The sequence below is a fragment of the Pantherophis guttatus genome, chromosome 2 (assembly GCF_059756535.1).
Source record: "Pantherophis guttatus breed Tessera chromosome 2, ASM5975653v1, whole genome shotgun sequence".
Taxonomy (NCBI): domain Eukaryota; kingdom Metazoa; phylum Chordata; class Lepidosauria; order Squamata; family Colubridae; genus Pantherophis; species Pantherophis guttatus.
In genome coordinates, this window is record NC_142064.1 from 26,697,849 (window position 1) to 26,707,373 (window position 9,525).

Sequence of the window (9,525 nt, forward strand, 5' to 3'; positions counted from 1 at the left end):
AAGAGTTCAACATTTCAGCAAGTGAATTATTCCCCATTTAGAACTAATTTATTCCATAAAATGTTCAGGAAGGAACTTTCTGTGGTTCTGTGGCAGGGAGGTAGTTATTTTCACTGATAACACAAAATAACACTGAGAAGATTGTGGTGGCTGTTTTCAGGACACTCTCCTGAATCTTTATCAGTCTGGGAACTCTTACAGGAGTGATCATATTAAGAAAATGTAATTTGAATTGTTGAAATACGGATGAGATTCTTTTTTTTCCCCTCTTCCATTGTGGTCTGCTTTTTTGAGCATGGCCCTCAGAATGTCATTCCATACCCACGTTTGACCCAGTGGTGAAATCCTCCCCAGTTTGCCACCACTTCACTGTCTGTGAATGCGTGGTGCACGCCAAATGCACACTGCGTGCGGAAAAAGGAGATTTTAAAAGGCTTAAGAAGGTAAGTAGAACAGTGAGGGGTGGGGAACATCTGTGCCTCATGATTTAGATTCGCTAGAAAGCAGGATTTCCTGCTTTCTAGCAAATATAAATCACAGAGCACAACTGATTGTCAGAAATACCGGTTTGGACGAATTGGTAGCATTTTTTTTACTACCGGTTTGCCCAAACCAGTAGCTTTTATTACTACCGGTTCACGTGAACTGGTGTAAACGGGTATCATTTCACCCCTGGTTTGACCCTTGATCTAGGAAGATTATGCACCTGTTCAATAAAGCTCATTTGGAAGGAATTGGAAGTGCAGGTCTCTGTCTTATTGGCTACAGTACTAGTGCATGAAATTATTACTTATTTATAAAATTGTAATTTATATAGTTACTACAGAATAAATCCCAATACATGAATGAACCAATACAGCAAAAAGCAAAAAGAAAAGCAGACCCAGCTATTCAGAAAAAAATTCTTCCTAAAAGCCAATTTTAACCATGTCCAGCACTTTTTGAATATTGAATAAGTAGAAGTGAAGGGCCTTTCCTTGCGTATTTTGTTTGAGCATCCTTGAAACAACCACCTACATTTAAGCTTTGGGATTTATGATATAATGATGGGGAGGCAAGCAATACCTTTCATCTTTGAACTTTATGATTGTAGTATAATTATTGTGGTGCAGATAATGGGAACATTTTGGGAAATTAAATTATGCAAGCCAGCTTTATTGATTCTGTAGTACATGGAGATATTTCGCTCACAATGCTGTGTCATTCTAGTAGGAAACTTTCAGATTCTTTAAAAGTAAGTCAAGAATTAGGTAGAAGGTAAAATTATGAATTTCCCTCTTGGAAGAAAGTGGCTTAAATTCTATCCAATTATTTGCCATGACAACCATCTAAACACAAAAGGGCTAGAATGGATGTAGAATTCTGCCTCTATAATCATCCCTGTATGTCCTTCAAATCATAGATATGCAGTACCACTATCCGCATCTACTTCAGGGCCATAAGCCTACACAGTAATTACATGCTTTGGAACACTCCACTTAAGTGCATCAATAATATAGTGAGTGAACGCATTCTTTAATTCTGCACCTGTAAATGGAAAGAGAGAAAGAGAGAGAAAGAGGAAAAAATAAAGAAAATATCTGTTCCAACACAGAAAAGAAATTAGGCAACCACATTATTTTTTATGCTCTCTAAGATATTGGGTTAAAGTCCAGACAATAGCTAATTTGAAGGGTCTGTGAATAAGCAATGCTTTGAATAATTAAAGCAAAAGAAAATAAGCTCAGGTTAGACAATAGAAAAAGGTGAGATTAGAAAATCTATGTTAATAAAGCACAGGTTGATCCTGCCTATAGGTTCCTCATCATGCTAACATCTTATATGTACATTCAGGTTCTCATTAGAAGGCCACTGAATTTAGTATAACTTATTAGATAATTGTTAGATGAAAAAGAAGAGGAGGGAGGGAGGGAGGGAGGGAGGGAGGAAAGAAGGAAAGAAGGAAAGAAGGAAGGAAGATGCTGCCTGCTTCCCACAAGGAAAATTAGTAGAATGGCTGTCAGAACATGATAAGTTTTTTTTTTAATTTATTTATTTATGAAAGTTATATTCCACCTATTTCACCTAGTGGTAACTCTAACTAGCTTACAATCAATAAAGGGAACAAGGGGAAACATTAAAACAAATATTGGCCTTCTGAAAAGCGGTGAAGACCTGGCTTTTCCGGCAGGCCTGGGGCCGTTGATCTCGCTCTTGTGATCTGGCAAGATCCAGCCATGAATGGCGTGAATGAGTTTTTAATGTTTTTAATGTTTTTAATTTTTAAATGTTTTTTTTATAATGATTTTTTAAAATGTATTGTGAGCCGCCCTGAGTTTTCGTAGAGGGGTGGCATATAAATTGAATTAATTAAATTAAATTAATTAAATTAAATTAACATTTAAATTGACTTCAAAATTAAGAAATATGGGGAGGAACTCAGATTTCCCTCCCTCTCTTCTTCCTCTCTTCCTCCCTCCCTCCCTTTCTCCCTTCCTTCTTTCCCGAAGCCACTGTACGAACACCATATGGACATACTAATTGGTTCAAGATATAGAGAGGAGAGTAGCAAGATTGCATTCTTTCACCTTTCTTATTCAACTTTTATGCTAAAGTGGTACAAAGCAGTTGAAGAATCAGAGCAAAAGCTGGAGGAAGGAACATCAACAGTCTTCAATATGCAAATGAGATAACTGTCCTCTCAGAAATCAAAGAAGGTATAAAACATCTGATCAAAAAGATTAAAGAAGAGAACAAGAAAGTTGGCCTCTTTCTGAACATTTAAAAGTTCAAGCTCATGACTACTGAGAGGAATAGAAATGTCAAAATAACAATTCACAGGATTGAAAGCATGTGAGAATTCCCTTTCCTGGGATCACAGATTGATCAAAGCAGTGAATAGAGTCCAAAAATAAAGCACGGAATTGCACTGGGTTGCATAGCAATGGTGAGCAAGGCCATCAACTTGGCAACTAAATGCAGATTAATCCACACTGTCGTGTATCCCATAGCTACCTAAAGTTGCAAAGCTTGGATCATGAAAATGGATCCTATCTTTCAAGGAATTCTGGCTGACAGGGTCCAGGAGAAGGGCCTTCTCTGTCATGGCCATGGCCCTTTGGAATATCTTGCTCTCTGGGGTGAGATTGGCTCCCACCTTCCTGACCTTCTACAAGAGCCTGTCAGTTAGCTTGGTCCCCAATGGAGGAATTTTACAATGGAGGTGGATGATCAACTAATAGCAGTCTCCCTTCCCTCCCCCAACATATTCTTCTCACTTCCTCCCCATCTTTAGTTATAACTTGCATTTTATTGTAATTTTTGCTGTCATGGGGCGAGTGAGCTCCCGTCCTTTGCTCCAGCACCTGCTGGGGACATGAAAAGAAACCCCAACTGGGCATCCCCCAGGCAACTGGATAATCCTTTCAACCCGGAAATGCCTCAGCGCTTCTGACACGAGTGCAATGCAATTGTAATTTTAATGTGATTTGATATATTTAGTCATATATTTATGGGTTCGTTTTAATGTTGTAAGCTGCCCAGAGTCACTCTGTGGTGAGATGGCAACAAACAAACAAACTAATTAATTAATTAATTAAACAAACAAACAAACAAACAAACAAATAAATAAATAAATAGCTACTACAGCATACAAAGTCAGACATTGCACTGGAAGGCAAAAATGACAAACTCCCACCTTACTGATTTTGGCTATATCATGTGATCAAACTCAGTGGAAAAGGCAATTCTGCTCGGAATAGCCAACAGTAAAAAGAAATGAGGCTGCCCAAAAACATTGGCTAGACACCATCAAAACTGACCCCAGCCAGAGCATAAAATAACTGAAAGAAGCCGTACAAGATTGGAAAATGTGAAGAGGGCTAGTCCATAGAGTCACTGAGAATTGGACATGATTGAATGGATAGCATCATCATCATCCCTTGCTTCAGGTGATTTGTTCTGAGAGGTCCATCCTCAAAGATTGACACAGCAGTTTTCTTAAATTATGATCTATTTGTGTAAAACAAACTTTAAGAGTATCCTTCCTTCCTTCCTTCCTTCCTTCCTTCCTTCCTTCCTTCCTTCCTTCCTTCCTTCCTTCCTTGATTTCTTCCTTCCTGTAGAATTCTCCAGTTCTTCTTGATCCAAGCTTTGGATGCCATTGCTATAGTAATCTACAGTACTAAAAAGCACATGCTAGTCAGCAATGGAAAGAACTATTTGAAATCCTTTGTCCAAATGCTCAGAAATTCCTACCAGTTTTGCTCTCTAGGACAGTAATTGCTAATATCCAAGTAAGATAACGATTAATACTTGCTACATTACTTAATTTGCATACCTCTGTAATCTTAATTATAGTCTCAGCAAGAATTTCACCTTTTAGTTGAATAAAGAATCTGAGAGATTACACCTAAAGAAATTATCTCTTGGTGTCATCTAGTGGCTGCATTCCCCTACTGCACAAAAGAAACTCCATGTTAGTTTTCTTTCTTTATCCCACTAACCCTTTGTGTGTCAGTGTGTGTGTGTGTGTGTGTATGTGTGTGTGTGTGTGTGTGTGTTGCTGAATGATGAATGTAAAAGAAAGAGGAATTTGTAGAATGGGCCAAAGCATCTATTTCTATTCTCCACTTCTATTCGCCTCATCATGAAGTAATCTTATTAGTTCAAGACATGTCAATGTAAAACTGATTTAACAGGGTTGTGAAGATGATGGGTACAAGCCCATTTTTGTTGCATGATAGAATGATAGGGTGTTGTTAAGAGAAATCCAGTGCTAATAAACATGTTTTGTCATTCTGAATAAGCAGCACTCAAGGAATAGACATGCAGATGGCACCAAAGAGAGATGAAGGGTGATAGAAAGTATCTTTGACTCTGCCTTATATCTTTCCTCTTTCTTTCTGTCTCAAGAAGCAAACACAGCAAGAGAAAGGGGCAGCAGTGAGAAGACATGTGAGCCACAGATGTGCACTGATGTAAAAATACACAAATGAGCCATAAAATGCAGATATTTGGTTGATAGATCAATGATAGATCAATCGATAGATGATAGATGATGAAGTAGATAGATAGATAGATATAGAGAGATAGAGAGATGATAGATAGATAAATAGAGAGAGAGCGAGAGAGAGATATAGATGATCGATAGATCGATAGATAATAGATAGATAGATAGATAGATAGATAGATAGATAGATAGATAGATAGATAGATAGATGATAGAGAGGAGGGAGGGAGGAACTAGAACCATTGGTTGGTTTTTTCCCCTTTTTTTGAAATCTCATATGTCTCCAACTGAAATAACCGAAGTAATATTTATCAGCCAAGGTGTTCTGATAATCTTTTTAAAAAGCTCTTTTCTTGCCTGAACTCAGGCAATTTATGTGACAACAAAGGGAATAATTTTCATCCATGTGGCACTCCAAATATGAAATGCTCTGTCTGTGAAGATGTATCTGGTGGTGACAATTTATTCTATTTGCTTTTTGTTTAGTTGGTTGGTTTGGGTTCAAGCATTTTAAATGGCTGATCTATTATATGAATTTATTATTAATTAAACTCTCCTTGTTATTTTATAATCATTTTACTTTCTTTATTGTCTTTCTTTGGCAATTCTGTTGCATTTTGTACGGTACTCAAAAGAATGAAGGTTTTATGTATTTGTGTATGTGTCTCTCTGCATGCATATCCACACATGCACACATATGAGATAGATAGATAGATAGAATTCTTCATTGGCCAAGTGAGATTGGACACACAAGGAATTTGTCTTGGTGGATACGCTCTCGGTGTACATAAAAGAAAAGATACATTCATCAAGAATCATAAGGTACAATACTTAATGATAGTCATAGGGAAACAGTCAATATAAATCTTAAGGCTATCAGGAACAAGGTTACAATCATACTTTTTGACTCATGCAATATACAGGTCCTTAATGGAAGGCAGGTTGGTAGTAATTGTTTTTTCTGCAGTTCTAATTATCCTCTGAAGTCTGTGTCTGTCTTGTTGGGTTGCAGAGCCAAACCAAACAGTTATAGAGGTGCAGATGACATGAGCGTGCAGATGTTCATATATATTCACAACCTATGTTCCTATACTTCTGGAGGATTTTTTTCCTTTTTTAGAATATAAATATATGTTTCCCAAAAGAGCAGAAATTTCTTTTCTCCTTATTTAATCTCCCTTGCATTTTTTTAAAAAAATTGACAGACCAACAGGAATTGCTGCATTCGTTCATGAAAAATCAGTGTATATTCATCCTCTTGAGAAGCTTTGCCTGAAATCATTTAGGAAAGAATCAATTATTCTTTTTTCCCCCACTCATATGACCTTCCCTATATTATAAAATCAATATTCACAGACTATTGGCATGAATTTTTCTTTTGAAAAATTTCAGTCTAGTTTCTTACCTTCTTATTTGATTGAAAACAGGAACGGACTCTCACCATAAAGATGTATAGAGACCTGATTTAATTATCTGGAAGCTTCCTTTCTTCCCAGTGTCATTTCAACTTAGTACTTAATGTAGAGGATGGCAATTCCATAATCCTCAGGCTCTGGAATACCTTCTGCTGTCCTCAATGGGAACTTCAAACTCCTCTCAACCATTTCACTGCCTCTTCCCCAGCCAATTTGCAGCTGTTACTAACACATTTTTCTTGAAGGTGTTTTTTAAAGTTTGATCAAACATAAACTCGTTTCAGCGCAGGACCCACTACCAGCCAATGCACTCATTTCCAAATTAAACATAGTTCCTGGAACTTCAAGAAAAACAGCAATAAATGCTGAAGGGGAAGTGGGTGTTTAATCTTCAGTTTCACCAGCATTAAGATCAATTGGGATTAAGTGTGTCTAGGTAGTCCTTGACTTACAACAGTTCATTTAGTGACTGTTCAAAGTTACAACGGCACTGAAAAAAATGACTTACAATCTGTTTTCACATTTACGACACTTGTAGCATCCCTACGGTCATTTGTTCAAAATTCAGATGCTTGGCAACTGACTCATATTTATGACGGTTGCAGTGTCCCGGGATCACTTGATCCCCTTTTGTGACCTTGTGATGAGCCAAGTCCGTGTGGAAGCCAGATCCACTTAACTGTTGGACTAATTTAACAAAACTACCGCGATTCATTTAACAACTGTGGCAAGAAAGGTCGTAAAATGGGGCAAACTCACTTAACCAATGTTTCACTTAGCAACATAAATGTTGGGCTCAATCGTGGTCATACATCAAAGACTATCTATATGCACGAAGGTGATTTATTTATTTATTTATTTTTCACATTGCTACACTCCCCATCTCTCTCAAAGAGGGGCTGTTTACATGTACGTGTGAGCACGTTTCCAAATCCAAATCCAAATCCAGGACTATAGTCAGTTCTCAGTTTACCCGGGTGTATCTAAATGAAACAAGAACAAGATTTAATCAGGTTTTGTTCTACAACGGATTACAATTCCAATTACTTTGATTATAATTTATTTTTCTCTTGTTAATATATATAATGAAAAGTAGTAATAACACTATTTATAAGATATATATATCTTGTATTTTTCAGAGTATAAGACGCACTTTCCCCCCCACACACACACCTAAAAGAGGCTGAAAATTTGGGTGCATCTTATACTCCAACTGTAGCTTTTTTGAAGCTTTTTTCCAGCCCTAATGAGGCACGAACGAGTGAAGCGATCTCCATGCTTTGCCTGCTCCCTCCGACTCTCAGCTGTGCTTTAGAAGCTTTTTATTCAGCCCTAACAAGGTGCTAGCGAGTGAAGCAATCTCTGTGCTTTGCCTGCTTTTCTCTTTGCTCCCTCTCAGTTGTGCTTTAGAAGCTGTTCTTTATCCCCAAGCAGGGGATAAAAAGCGTGCGCGTGCGCTCAAAACCAGCGAACTAATGTGCTGCAGCTGACCAGACTAAGGATGCTAGCTATGAATACCTGGTAGGCAGATTTTTCCCCCCTATTTTCCTCCCCGAAAACTAAGCTGTGTCTTATACTCCGGTGCGTCTTATACTCCAAAAAATATGATATATATATATTATATCTCTGTGTGTGTGTGTGTGTGTTTCATAAGGTTGCCCACCAATGCCAAATGACTAAGCAAAGAGCCTTGGTGGCGCAGGAGACTAAAATGCTGTTAAGTAACACCAGCTGCCTGCAATTACTGCAAGTTCAAATCTCACCAGGCTCAAGGTTGACTCAGCCTTCCATCCTTTCGAGGTAGGTAAAATGAGGACCCGGTTTGTGGGGGCAATTAGCTGACTTTGTATAAAAAAGAACACCGCTTGGGGGGGGGGCGAAAGCCCTACTAAGCAGGTATATACAAAAGAATGAAGGCTATTGCTTAACGCATTGTAAGCCGCCCTGAGTCTCCGGAGAAGGGCGGCATATAAATCGAACCAATAAATAAGCAATAAATAAATAAACATACAGACTAAAATAAGATATACCAAAAAAATGTGCATAAATAATAAATATAAGAAATATGCATCCTAATTGAAACAGACAGCCCATATCCACATATCAAATGGACATATCCAAAGATGTTTACAGGTTATGGTAAAAAGAAAAAAGTCAAGAGGTGGCTGTGATAATGTGATCTACATAAAAAAAAAACCTTACAGCTGCTGCCACCTGTTCTTTGATCAGGAACTGTGATTCCATGTACCATTTATGTTTAGAAAAAGGGTCACTCTATTCAAAACAAATATGGAGAATCCTTCAGACTGGAAGAACCATACTTAGATAGTCATTTAGTCTCACCAGAATTGAGGTTAAGCCTGTTGCCTCCCATCCAGACCCAACAGGATTGGGCCACCAGGTACCAGAATAAGACTTTGATTCAACTTGGCTGAAGAAGAGTTAAAATATACAGCTGAGTATCATCAACATACTGTAAATATCTGAATTTCTGTCAGAGCACGCCCTTAGCCAATGGTTTCATATAGCTGATAAACTGGAAAGATAAGAACAATTACCTCTGAAATGCCCTGCTAATTAGAGGCTTTAGACTGGTCTACCAACTTGTGAATATATACTGGAACTGGCCATAGAGAAAAGAGAAAAACCACTGCTATACTGCACCTCCCATGCCCAAGCTGCTCTCTCTCTCTGTGATCTATGGTATTGAAAAATCAATAAGAACTACTTACCACAGCAAGAATCACATTCGCAAAAAATTGGAAACAAAAAAATGTATCCTCAGACGAAACAGTAATTAGGAAAATTCTAGAATGCACAGAGATGGATAAAATGGCTATGGAGCTGAAAGAGAGAGAAGATTCAGAATATTATGAAATATGGAATAAAATGTACAGTTGGCTCGAAAATAAAAATCAGAACAAGAAATGTTTAACCTAATATTGATGAAACTTAAAGTAACTGAACAACATTAAATAAAGAGATGTAAATATAAACGAACATAAATGTGTAGATAAGAACAATGAATATTATAATGTGTGTGTGTATGTGTATGTGTATGTGTATGTGTATGTGTATGTGTATGTGTATATATATATATATATATATATATATATATAT

At 37.4% G+C, this 9,525-nt stretch overlaps 1 long non-coding RNA gene across 1 annotated transcript; it reads right to left on the minus strand.

The window, feature by feature from the left end:
• Window positions 1-7,234: 7,234 nt before the first annotated feature.
• Window positions 7,235-9,232, minus strand: LOC117679100 (uncharacterized). The gene is made up of 2 exons (XR_009622263.1): window positions 9,138-9,232; window positions 7,235-7,388 (listed from the first exon to the last, which is right to left on the minus strand). It is a non-coding gene; the product is annotated as an uncharacterized LOC117679100 (long non-coding RNA).
• Window positions 9,233-9,525: the final 293 nt, after the last annotated feature.